Source organism: Misgurnus anguillicaudatus, chromosome 24 (genome assembly GCF_027580225.2).
Source record: "Misgurnus anguillicaudatus chromosome 24, ASM2758022v2, whole genome shotgun sequence".
NCBI lineage: Eukaryota > Metazoa > Chordata > Actinopteri > Cypriniformes > Cobitidae > Misgurnus > Misgurnus anguillicaudatus.
Genome location: NC_073360.2, coordinates 7,953,358 through 7,966,858, shown reverse-complemented (window position 1 = coordinate 7,966,858; position 13,501 = coordinate 7,953,358). Strand labels below are relative to the sequence as shown.

The 13,501-nt window shown below is 39.0% G+C and overlaps 1 pseudogene; it reads right to left on the bottom strand.

Moving 5' to 3' along the window:
• Window positions 1-10,811: 10,811 nt before the first annotated feature.
• Window positions 10,812-11,413, bottom strand: LOC141361678 (uncharacterized; annotated as a pseudogene).
• Window positions 11,414-13,501: the final 2,088 nt, after the last annotated feature.

Here is a 13,501-nt window from a genome sequence, read left to right as displayed (position 1 = left end):
GTATTTAAATTTTGGGATTAAAAAATCCTATAAAAATAGTAATACATGAAATACACATAAATGAATACTCTTATTCTGTGTAATTGCAAAGTTTTGTCAGTGAGCCTTCATTAAAAAACAACCATTATGATAAGCCTTGTGTTCTACAAAGTTGTGATGGTTTAATAGTGTTAGGCAAGACAAATATGTCATGAAAAGCCAATGTCCACAGACTACTGGTTGTTTGGCAAGTTGTTAGGGTCACTGTTAAGGCCAACTAAATTCAATTTAAGCTTATAACAGTCAGTTTTACTAGGGTTTTATGCAGCGGCCGGTATGAAAACCAGCCATTTTGCCCTCAACAGGGCAGCTCCGGCTTGGTCACACGGAAAAGTGACATTGATGCATACCGTCTATAAGAAACTACATAGAACTACAAATATGGGTGACAAAACAGAACTTCAAAATAAGAGACATGGACAGGGGAAACACAAGACACTAATAGACTGTGTATATAACGTTATATAAAGATAAATTAATTTTTTATATATCATTAACTGACAATTTGTAGAACATGAAATGTTTAGTTAAACTAACAAGGATATATTGCTGGAACAAGAAGTTTACTGTCTACAGCAGTAGATTTATCTTAAAATTACTTGTTTAATTCAAAATTACTTGTTTAACTAAAAATAACTTGTTTATTTATTTACTTGTATGGTTGGTTAAAATATTGCTGTGTCTCATATGACCTTGTTATTTGTACACGCTGTGACTATACAAATCACAACTTTCCATATAAATAGGAAAATGTTGGCGTTATTTTGTCACTTGTTGATAGTGGTATGTTAGCTGTAGCAATTTACTTCCAGTCTTTGTGCTAAGCTAGGCTAGCGGTGGGTGCGTCAGACAGAGTTACGGCACACGCGGAGATGAAAAAGGTATGTATGGACTTATTTAACTCTGGGGATGCAGTGAATAAGCTAAAGACCCGAAAATTCTAATGGTTTCCATTAAAATACCAATAAGAACCATCAGCTTTTACCATTAAAACCACTACACTGTAGTGTGTTTTGGGCCATATTTCATTAGAACCAATAAAACCAATACATACCATTAGAGACCAACAAAGACCAATACACTGTAGTGTGTTTTGGGCCATATTCCATTAGAACCAATAAAATTCCCAATAAAACCAATAGAATTTCTGTAATGGTGTCTATTGGTTTTCTTAGCAGGGATCTTTTAGGGCAGCGAGTACCCCTGTGTTTTTTAAAGTTGAATCAAATTGTCTGGGCTTATAGTGTACACTTTATGGACTGGAAATGTATCCTTTACCATTATGTGATATATGCTCATGTAATGGAGTTTAAAGGTAACTTATGAATTCCACAAATTAGGCTTTTTATTCTTTTGTGTTTGAGGACCCCTTGTGGACATCGGATATAATTGGAGACATTAATTTTGGTAATATGCTGCCTATTTAATGTATTAAAAATGGTGTTAATCTCTGATATGTCCTACAATTTAATTTTATTTATATAGCGCCTTTCACAATTGTTAATTGTTGCAAAGCAGCTTTACATGAGTAGATGTAGGGGAGAACACAGAAAATCAATAGATAATATAAGAAGTAGAATATAGCGGCTAAGGATAAACCGTACAAGCGAGCGTAGTAATAATGTAACGTATACAGCAAAGTGCTAAGTTAAGCCAAAGTTGGCGAAAAAAACCCTAGGAGAAAACCTAGTGGGAAAAACTCCTAGAACGACAAAAACCCTTGGGAGAAATTAATATATATTTATATATATAAACACGGTAGGGATAGGAAGCAGATAAGCGGATTAAACTGGTTCAGTTGGTGGTCGTTGGTTGCGCATCAGCTGGGCATCACCTTGAAGGACAGCCAGTAGATCAGTGGTGTGATGACCTTCAGAGCAACAGCAACTGGGTCTGTTTTTCTCATTGTCCTCGGGGTCGAGGACGAGACAGGGAGAGAAAAACAGAATTCTATTAGCGTAGGGGCCGTTCGCATGTAATGCAAGTGTCATACAGTATTGTGGTTTAAAATCTGCTCGGTTCCAGACAGGCTACCTATTGCGGCAATAGTATATTACCCATATGAGCCAGGTGAGTGCTTTGTTCTAGACAAAATAACTGCGGGATAAGTATAATTGGGAGATAAGTACATTTACTGGACATTTTATGTGAATGCTTTGTTAAAGAAGAATGTCTTAAGTTTAGCTTTAAATTGTTCGACTGTGTCTGATACTCAAACATTATTTGGTAAATCATTCCAGAGCTTAGGGGCTAAGTAGGAAAAGGTTCTACCACCTTTAGACACTTTTGATATTCTAGGGATAATTAAGTGACCAAAATTTTGTGATCGCAGTTTACGTGGTGGATTGTATTCTGATTAATTGTTTAATATACAAGGGTGCTAGGCCATTTAAGGCTTTGTAGGTGATTAGTAATATTTTAAATTGTATGCGATATTTAACTGGTAGCCAGTGTAAAGATGCCAGAATTGGACTAATGTGGTCATTCTTTGTAGATCGAGTAAGCACTCTTGCAGCGGCGTTTTGAACCAGCTGTAGCTTGTTTACCTGATTTGCATGACATCCCCCGAGTAAGGAGTTACAATAGTCTGTTCTAGAGGTCATAAAAAGCATGGATAAGCTTTTCTGCATCTGATGCAGATAGCATATGGCATATCTTTGAGATATTTCTAAGATGGAAGAATGCTGTGCATCAGACGTTGGATATATGACTATCGAAAGATAGATTGCTGTCGAACATTACACCTAAATTCTTAACCGTGGAAGATGGCACCACCGTGCAGCCATCTATGGGCAACTTGTAATATGACATATCATGTTTGGAGTGATTTGGTTCAATAATAAGTATCTCAGTCTTATTGGAGTTTAGCATAAGAAAGTTATGTGCCATCCAGTCCCTAATATCACTAATGTAGTCTGTTAGCTTAGCAAACTGGTGGGTTTCGCTAGGATGTGACGAGATGTAAAGCTGGGTATCATCCGCATAGCAGTGAAAACTTATGTTATGTTTCTTGATAATGTCTCCTAGAGGTAACATATAACGAGAATAGGATAGGGCCTAAAACTGATCCCTGTGGTACGCTGTATTTAATGGGGGAGTGATATGACTCTTCCTCATTTACATAAACAAAGTGATATCGATTGGTTAGATACGATCTAAACCAGGCTAACGCCTGACCACTGATGTCAACATAGTTTTCTAGTCTATTGAGTAAGATTCTGTGATCTATTGTGTTAAAGGCTGCACTAAGGTCTAGTAATATAAGGATTGAGATTTCACCACAATCAGATGTTAAAAGGAGGTCATTTGTAACTCTAAGCAGCGCTGTCTCTGTGCTATGGTGGGGCCTGAATCCTGATTGAAACTTTTCATATGTATTATTATTCACTATGAATGTGCGTAGCTGACTTGCCACTACTTTTTCTAATATTTTCTAAAGAAAGGGTAGATTTGAGATTGGTCTAAAGTTATTAATGAGCGGTCCAATAACTGCTAGTCTGAAAGCTGTTGGAACGTATCCTAATTCTAGAGATGAGTTAAAGATATTTAATACTGGGTCTGACATTACATGGAATACCTCTTTAAGTAATTTTGTGGGAACGGGGTCTCATGTACAGGACGATGATTTGGATGACGTTACTAATTTAGAGAGCTCTTCTATTGTAGTAGGTTTAAATGACTCAAGATGTTCGTATGGTAATCTAGTGCAGGGGCGTCGCTAGACCCCTTTTACTGGGGCACGTGCCCCAGTGTAAATCTTTTGTGCCCCTGTGTAAATCTCAAGTTTACATTTTAGCAATTAACTAGTTTATTCCTTTACAAAGACAATCGCGGCAAAACTGATCTATATGCAATGTAGTTACACACTTCACGTTTGAAAAAGCGACGCAAATGTCGCACTGATGCGTGCACGCCTCAATTCATGTCCGCGTCCGCCACGGACAAATGGGTGCGCGGACGCGGACATGAATTGATGAGGCGTGCACGCGACTGTTTTGCCGCGCGCAGCCGCATACAAAGTACACGCGATTGAGTTGGTTTATGAAAACATGACGAGACTAAAGTAAGTTAAATAATAATGAAAATCTTATTTTCACACGATCATTGACGCATGTGATGGACATCAGAAATGTTTTGTGCAAAGCAGGAAAGGGGAAGCAAAAATGAGAGATGATGAGTTTAAGGGAGTAAAGACACTTAACATCTTACCCTGTCATGGCTTAAACATTAGAGGGAAAATCTTTGTCATAGTCTATAAAATTGCATTGTTCACATACAAAAACTGTGTTATACTGTTCTGTATTTTCAGATATGAAATTAATATTTAGTTCACTAGCTCTAGGTCATTACATAAACAGTTAGCAGTAACTAAGATAGATTTTTTAGTAGCAGTCATAAAATGAAAATATTCTTAAAAATAAAAAAAGAAGTTATTACTCATTGTTATGTAAAATGCAAATGTGCATAAAAATGTTTCTCTCCGGCCATTATTTCCAAACATTTTATGCCTTTAAACATGTTAATAATGTTGTTTATATGTATATATGAAGATGATACCTAAATATTTTTAAATAAATGTTTGTCTTTCCCAGTACTTGTTGTTGCAATGTTGGAATAGTGGGTTAAGCAAAGGAAATTGTATCTTGCACACCGCAGGCTTTCAAGAAAAAGTAAAAAAAAATGAGGGGCCCGTGCCCCAGTAGAGCTTTATGTCTAGCAACGCCCCTGGTCTAGTGTTAAATGTACTATTGGGTAGAGTGGTGGCTGCTTGCGTAGTTTCTATGTTTTGCCTAATTAACATAATTTTGTTAGTAAAGAAGTTCATGAAGTCATTACTATTGTGTTAGAGTTTATTATTGGTTTCTGTTAGGGCTGTCAAAAGATTAATCGCGATTAATCGCATCCAAAATAAAAGTTTGTGTTAACATAACCAATGTGTGTGTACGGTGTATAATTATTATTTATATATAAAAACACACCCAATTATGTATATATTTAAGAAAAATGTATTATATTTATATATAAAATATTTATATTCATATATAATATAAATTATATAAATGTATATACAGTATTTAAATGCAAATATTTCTTAAATATATACCTTAAGGGGTGTCTGTATTTATATATACATAATATTTAGACACAGTACACACACATATGTTATGTAAACACAAACTTTTATTTTGGATGCGATTAATCGCGATTAATCTTTTGACAGCCCTAGTTTCTGTTTGTTCTTTGTTTCTAGTCAGTATCCCAACTGTGCTAAAGAGGAAACGAGGGTTGTAATGATTTTCTTTAAAGGAACATGCCCAGATTTTGGGAATTTAGCTTATTCACCTTATCCCCAAGAGTTAGATAATTCAATTCAATTCAATTCAATTTTATTTATATAGCGCTTTTCACAATACTCAATTGTTTCAAAGCAGCTTTACATTAATAGAAGCAGTAAAAGCACAGAAAAACGACAGATAGCATAACATAATACACAATAGCATAAGCAGTCCAATTTGCTGCGACTATGACGCGACATTATGAGCGAGCATATTACTAATGTAACGTAGAGAAGAAGAAGCTAAGTTAAGCCCAAGCAGGCTACCTCCCCGGGGTAAAAAACCCCCTAGGAGAAAAAAAAAACCCCGGGTTGTTTAGCCGAGGAAATAAAAATAAAAGTCCTAGGAGGGAAAAACCCTTGGGAGATATACATGTATATACACACATATTAACGGATAAGGAGCTTAAGCGGAGATTAAGCAGAGATTAAGCGGATATTAAGCGGGTCCTGCCGGTGGTCGTTGGTCAGGCATCAGCTGGGCATCACATTGAAGGACGACCAGTAGATCAGAGGTGTGCCGACTTCCACATCCACCGGAACTGGGTCTGTTTGTCCCATTGTCCTCAGGGTCAATGGGACCCAGGGACGAGACAGGGAGAGAAAAACAAAATCATATTAGCGTAGGGGCCGTTCACATGTAATGCAAGTGTCACACAGTGATGTGGTTGAATAAGCTTAGTTTCAGACAGACTAACTATTGCGGCATAATTATATTATCCACAGTTGAGGATTTTGCAAATTGGGGGCCCACTGCGACGGTATATATGGTAACTAAGGGTCACCTTCTGATTTTTAAGAGAAAATGAAACCTGTCGACCCGTTTGACTAAGGCCTGTAACCCCACTGTCGTCGTTAATGCAGGTTCAGTGGCAAACGGGTCTATATTGCATACTATTTACAAGATCACGAAAAAACGCCAACATCGCAACCTGACCATACGTGTCAACCCGTTTGACTAAGGCTGGAGGCCCCACTGCCGTCGTTAATGCAGGTTCAGTGGCAAACGGGTCTGTATGGCATACTATTCACAAGACACAATAAAGCGCCAAAATCGCAACCCGACCATACGTGCCAACCCGTTTGACTAAGGCCGGAAGCCCCACTGTCGTCGTTAATGCAGGTTCAGTGGCAAACGGGTCTGTATGGCATACTATTCGAAATAGAAAGAAAGCGCCAAAATCACAACCCAACCATACGTGCCAACCCGTTTGACTAAGGCCAAAAGCCCCACTGTCGTCGTTAATGCAGGTTCAGTGGCAAACGGGTTTGTATGGCATACTATTCACAAGAACACGAAAGTTCCAAAATCGCAATCCGACTATAGGTTAAGATAAGATTTTTATTTATTTATTTGGTTGATCTGTGTTATGACCGCGAGTGCTTTGTTCCGTACAGATAACTATTTCGAGTTAAAGTACTTTTACTAGACAAATTATGCGAATGCTTTGTTGAAGAGAAAAGTTTTAAGTCTAGATTTAAAATTATCGACTGTGTCTGATTCTCGGACATCGGTTGGTAAATCATTCCAGAGTTTAGGGGCTAAGTAGGAAAATGACCTTCCACTTTTAGACACTTTTGAAAGTCTGGGGATAATCAAGAGACCAGAATTTTGCGACCGTAGTGTGCGTGATGGATTGTATTCTGATAGTAATTCTCTAAGATATGAGGGTGCTAGGCCATTTAAAGCTTTGTAGGTGATTAGTGATATTTTAAATTGTATGCGATATTTAACTGGTAGCCAGTGTAAAGATGCCAGAATTGGACTTATGTGGTCATACTTTTTAGATCGAGTAAGTACCCTTGCGGAAGCGTTTTGAACTAGCTGAAGCTTGTTTACTTGATTTGCATGGCATCCCCCGAGTAGCGAGTTACAATAGTCTATTCTAGAGGTCATAAAAGCATGGATAAGCTTCTCTGCGTCAGATGTAGACAGTATATGGCGTATTTTCGAGATATTTCTAAGATGGAAGAATGCTGTGCGGCAGACGTTGGCGATATGACTATCGAAGGATAAGTTGCTGTCGAACATCACACCTAAGTTCCTAACCGTGGAAGATGGCACCACAGTGCAGCCATCTATGTGCAACTTGTAATCTGACATATTATGTTTGTAGCGATTCGGTTCAATAATAAGTATCTCTGTCTTATTGGAGTTCAGCTTAAGAAAGTTATGTGCCATCCAGTCACTAACATCGCTAAGGCAGTCTGTTAGCTTAGAAAACGTGTGTGTTTCGCTGGGATGTGAGGAGATGTAAAGCTGGGTATCATCCGCATAGCAGTGAAAACTTATGTTATGTTTCCTGATAATGTCTCCTAGAGGTAACATGTATAACGAGAACAGGATAGGACCTAAAACCGATCCCTGCGGTACACCGTATTTAACCAGGGAGTGATATGACTCTTCCTCGTTTACATAAACAAAGTGATAGCGATTGGTTAGATACGACCTAAACCAGGCTAGCGCCTGACCACTGATACCAACATAGTTTTCTAGTCTATTGAGTAAGATTGTATGATCTATTGTGTCAAAGGCTGCACTAAGGTCTAATAATATAAGAATTGAGATTTCACCACGATCGGATGTTAATAGGAGGTCGTTTGTAACTCTAAGCAACGCTGTCTCTGTGCTATGGTGGGGCCTGAATCCTGATTGGAACTTTTCATATGTACTATTATTTGTCAAGAATGTGCGTAACTGGCTTGCTACTACCTTTTCTAATATTTTCGAAAGAAAAGGGAGATTTGTGATAGGTCTAAAGTTATTAAGCTCTCCCTGATCAAGCTGCGGTTTTTTAATCAGCGGTTTAATAACTGCTAGTTTGAAAGCTGCTGGAACGTATCCTATTTCTAGCGATGAGTTAAAGATATTTAGAACCGGGGTTGACACTACAGGGAATACCTCTTTAAGCAGTTTTGTGGGAACGGGGTCTAATATACAGGATGATGATTTGGATGATGTAACTAGTCTAGAGAGCTCATCTATTGTAGTAGGTTTAAATGAATCAAGATGTTCGTATGGTAGTCTAGTGTTAAGTGAACTAACGGGTTGAGTGGTGGCTGCCTGGGTAGCTACGATGTTTTCCCTTATAGCCGTAATTTTGTTAGAAAAGAAGTCCATGAAGTCGTTACTATTGTGTTGAAGTTTACTATTGGTTTCTGTTTGTTCTTTATTTCTAGTCAGTTTTGCAACCGTGCTGAAGAGGAAACGAGGGTTATTATGATTCTCATTTATAAGCTTGCTAAGATAGGTAGATCTGGCGGTTTTAATAGCCTGTCTGTATTGTTTAACACTCTCTTTCCATGCTGCACGCCATACCTCTAACTTTGTGCTTCTATAATTTCTTTCCATTTTCCTAGTTGCCTTTTTGAGTGCTGCGGTGTGATGATCATACCATGGAGCTGGCGGTTTTTCTTTGATTCTCTTTTTTCGAATGGGAGCAACGGCATCCAATGTGTTAGAACAGACATTGTTTAGGTTTTCTATTACAATATCTAGATCGTCAGAGTTATCTGCTACATGTTTAATTTGGGACAGGTCTGGAAGAGTGCTAATAAATCTATCTTTAGTGGTGGAAATTATTGTTCTGGCTAATCTGTAGCATGTTGTGGATTGACTGATCCTATCTAGAAGTACAGTGTATGACACAAGGTAATGGTCAGAAACTGCATCACTCTGAGGTGATATTTTGATGTCATTAATATTGAGCCCGAGTGACAGAATTAAGTCTAATGTGTGCTTACGAGTATGCGTTGGCCCTGTCACGTTTTGTCTAATATTGAGAGAATTTAGAACATCCATAAATGCACGTCCTAGTGCATCTTTTGGGTTATCCACATGAATATTAAAATCACCAACGATAAGAGCTTTATCTACAGTGACTACAAGCTCAGACAGGAAATCTGCTATTTCTTTAAGGAAATCTGCATGGTGGCCCGGAGGTCTATAGATTGTAGCTAAGGCAAAAGAGAGCTGTTTGTGGTTACGATCGGTTATTTCCATATTTAACAACATTAGTTCGAATGATTTAAATTTTACTTCAGATTTTTGGTTTACTTTAAAAATTTTGTTGTATATTGTAGCTACACCACCCCCTCTCCCCTTTAATCGAGGTTCGTGTTTATAATAATAGTCTTGTGGGGTGGATTCGTTTAAACTAATGTAGTCGTCTGCTTTAAGCCAGGTTTCTGTTAAACAGAGTGCATCTAAGTTTTGGTCTGTAACTATTTCATTGACAATAGGTTCTTTATTGGTAAGCGATCTAATGTTAAGAAGGCCGAATTTTAACATTCGAGGTTTATCCGTTAAAGTATTGTTTTCTAATTTTATATTAATCAGATTTGTACCAGATGTGGCAAGCGGTGCTCTGTATTTATTTGTTCGGGGAACAGATACAGTTGAAATGTGTTGATATTCTGGTAAGATTGACTCGAAGTGCTGGGATATAAGTGATCTTGACATATCACGGCAGCTAACAGATGGACGGTTAAGCCGATCCGTCTGTACAAACATACCTTTCTCATCTCCGTGCGTGCTGTAACTTTGTCTGAAACAGCCCCCGCTAGCTTAGCTTAGCACAAACACTGCAAGTGAATGGCTCCTGCTAGCAAACTGCTCCCAATAATTGACAAAATAATGCAAACATTTTCCTATTTATGTGTTGTTGTTTGTATAGTCACAATGTGTACAAATAACAAGGTCATATGAGACACAGCCATCTTTTAACAGTATACATACTGGGAACTATATTCTCAGAAGGCGAAGCACTGCTGCTTGGGCGGAGTGATTATAGTTATATAGAATATAGTATATAATTATAGAATATAGTTCCCAGTATGTATACTGTTAAAAGATGTCATTCTTTAAGAAAATCTGTGTGGTGGCCCGGAGGCCTATAGATGGTAGCTAAAATGAACGAAAGCTGTTTGTTGTTACGATTAGTTATTTTCATATTTAACAGTATTATTTCAAACGAATTACATTTTAGTTCGGATTTATGGTTTACTTTAAATATTTTGTTGTATATTGTAGCTACACCACCCCCTCTCCCTTTTAGAGGAGGAACGTGTTTATAATAATAGTCTTGTGGGGTGGATTTGTTTAAACTGATGTAATCGTCTGCTTTAAGCCAGGTCTCTGTTAAACAGAGTGCATCTAAGTTTTGGTCTGTAATTATTTCATTGATAATAGGGTCTTTATTTGCGTTTCATCTGTTAATGTATTGTGTTCTAATTTTATGTTAATAAGATTTGTACGAGACGAGGTAAACGGTGCTCTGTATTTTTTTGTTCGAGGAACAGACACAGTCGAGATGTGTTGGTACTCTGGTAAAAAAGGCTCTATGTGCTGCGATATATGTGATCTTGACATGTCAAGGCAGCTAACAGATGGATGGGTAAGCCGATCTGTCTGTTTCCTGACCTGGGCCCTGGATAGTCAGACAATATCAAAAGTAAGACTATCGGTCAGATTTCTAGAGAGAATAGCACTTCCTTCCGGAGACGGATGGAGGCCACTCTCTTTAGCAGGTCAGGTCTTCCCCAGAAATGCTTCCAATTGTCTATAAACCCTACATTATGCTGAAGGCACCACTTTGACATCCAGCCATGAAGAGACACTAATCTACTGTAAGTTTCATCCCCCCGGTAGGCGGGGAGGGGACCAGAGCAAATTACATTGTCTGACATTGTTTTTGCAATTTCACACATCTCTTTAATAGTATCTTTGGTGATCTCCGACTGGCGGTGTCTGGTGTCATTCATGCCGGCGTGAATAACAATCTTAGAAAACTTACATTTAGCATTAGCCAGCACTTTAAGTTTGGATCTAATGACAGACGCTCTGGCTCCCGGTATACAATCGACTATGCTGGCTGGTGCATCAATGTTAACGTTCCTGAGTATAGAATCTCCAAAAACCAGGGCACTTTTAACAGATGTCTCAGCCGGTGTATTGCTGAGTGGAGAAAATCTGTTTGATTTTAAAACAGGAGCGTATTTTGGGCGCCGAGTGTGACTATGCCGCCTGACAGTCTGAAGTCAGAACCGAGCCATGTGCATTACGCTTATGTTATGACCCCAGTCACATCCGGGTAATCGACACGCCGAACTTCCTTACAAAAGAACGCCAAAACGCTTTCAAATCATATTAAAAAAAAAGTTCGACGAGCCCCCATTTGTCACGGTCGGCTCGCAAACCGTGACAAAGAAGGAGACAACGCGTGAGGTAAGGGTGAAAGAATGAATTACATTTATTAAAGTAAATAATAAAACAGGGATTAAAGGTAAAGCAAACAACTAAACAGGAACTAAGACGGCACAGGAAGCGAGGGGAGCGAGCGACGTCACTCAAAAGGGAACTGCTTTTATCCGCTGGCGCCAGCATCCACACAGGTGTAAGTCCTCACAATCATGACGTCACACACTCGGACACCGTCCTGCAAAACAAGAAGACAAAACACACACCAACACTTTGACCCGGATAAAAGCAGTTCCCTTTTGAGTGACGTCGCTCGCTCCCCTCCCTTCCTGTGCCGTCTTAGTTCCTGTTTAGTTGTTTTTATTGCCGTGGGAAAGGTCATTGGAAAGATGAGTGCCCTGTGTTAAAATCAAAGGGTAAAGGGGGCAAAACGCGTGTCAAACCAGCTGTCCTGGTAGCACCGGTGTTAAATCCTGCTAGGGTTTGTGAGGTTTCTGCTACAACACAGAAAATAAATGATGGTGAGTTTTCACCGTTTATTAGTTATGGGCATGTATCTTTTGTTGGGGAAGAGAAAAACTCCCTGTAACAATATTGAGAGACACGGGAGCATCTGAATCTTTTATCTTGCAAGATGTGTTGCCTTTTTTCTCTTTGAGTAGCACTGGTACAAATGTGCTTATTAGAGGTATTGGATTGAATGTCCTGTCTGTTCCACTACATAAAATAATGTTGACTTCTGAGATTGTGAGTGGAGAAGTAGTGATCGGAGTGCGTCCATCTTTGCCAGTAAATGGAGTACACATAATACTGGGAAATAATTTGGCAGGGGACAAAGTTTGGCCTGATGTGTTATCTCCTCCTGTAGTTTCATCTGTTCCCATTTCAGGTCCTGATGAGAGCGGCAGAAGTTTTCCAGATGTGTTTACTGCATGTGCTGTGACTCGCTCAATGACCTCTGCACAACCAAAGTTGTCATCTGATTCTGTTGTGGTAAAACCGACATTTACCTTGCCTGATGACTTTTCTGTTTCTATTCCAGAATTGGTACAGGAGCAGCAACTTGATATTTCTCTTCAGAAACACGGGGAAAACAGTATGTACAGGTAGCCTTGCTTTCAAATTTTCTGATAATATTGTCACCCACTATCAGCGTGCTTGGCTCGGCTGCTGTCTGAGCGGAGCGCCGCTGCCTGTATGATATTGAGCGTCTGTTAGCTCTGTAAGCTACTGACTGATGTGATCTGTGTCCATTAACATTTGGGGATTCTTCACCCAAACTTATTAGTGCTTCAAATCTATTTTCAAGCTGTACAGGGGGTGGTAGAATACCAATATTGGCTACTCGAGTTGTACCCATATCTGGGGTAGATGATGCTAATGCAGCAATTTGTGACACTCGTGACAGTCTAATGTCTTGAGCACTTTTGGGTCTCGCACCCTGTTTATGCCATCGGTTTGTGTCTTCAATTACTTTAGGTTTCTCTGAGCTCACTATGACCTGTTTATAAGCATTAGGTTCACAGGACTCACCAGCTTTATGTTGAGATGGACCACGATGAAGCTCCGCTGTATGTTCTTGCAGGGTCGGCAGCGCCACAAGTAACTTTGTTTCGAGAACCACAATCTTTTGTAAAAGTCTGTGGCAGTTTGAGCAGCAGGTGGATTGAGATCCAAAGGAAGGCATTTTTTCTTCTTTTCTTCTGTTTGAGTGTGGGCAGCTGTTTTGTCCTGTTTTAGGATTGTCAGCTGCCGGCAATAGCAGACTGGTAGACTGCTATGATAGAAACCCAAAGTTGTTGAATATTCCAAATATCAATATAGTTCCAGGAATTTGTAGTTTTAGTTTGAGAGCCCAATTGTTTAGTTTGAGCACTGTGCTGAACTGCTGGTAGTTGAATCAAAAGATAAAAGATAAAAGCGCAAAG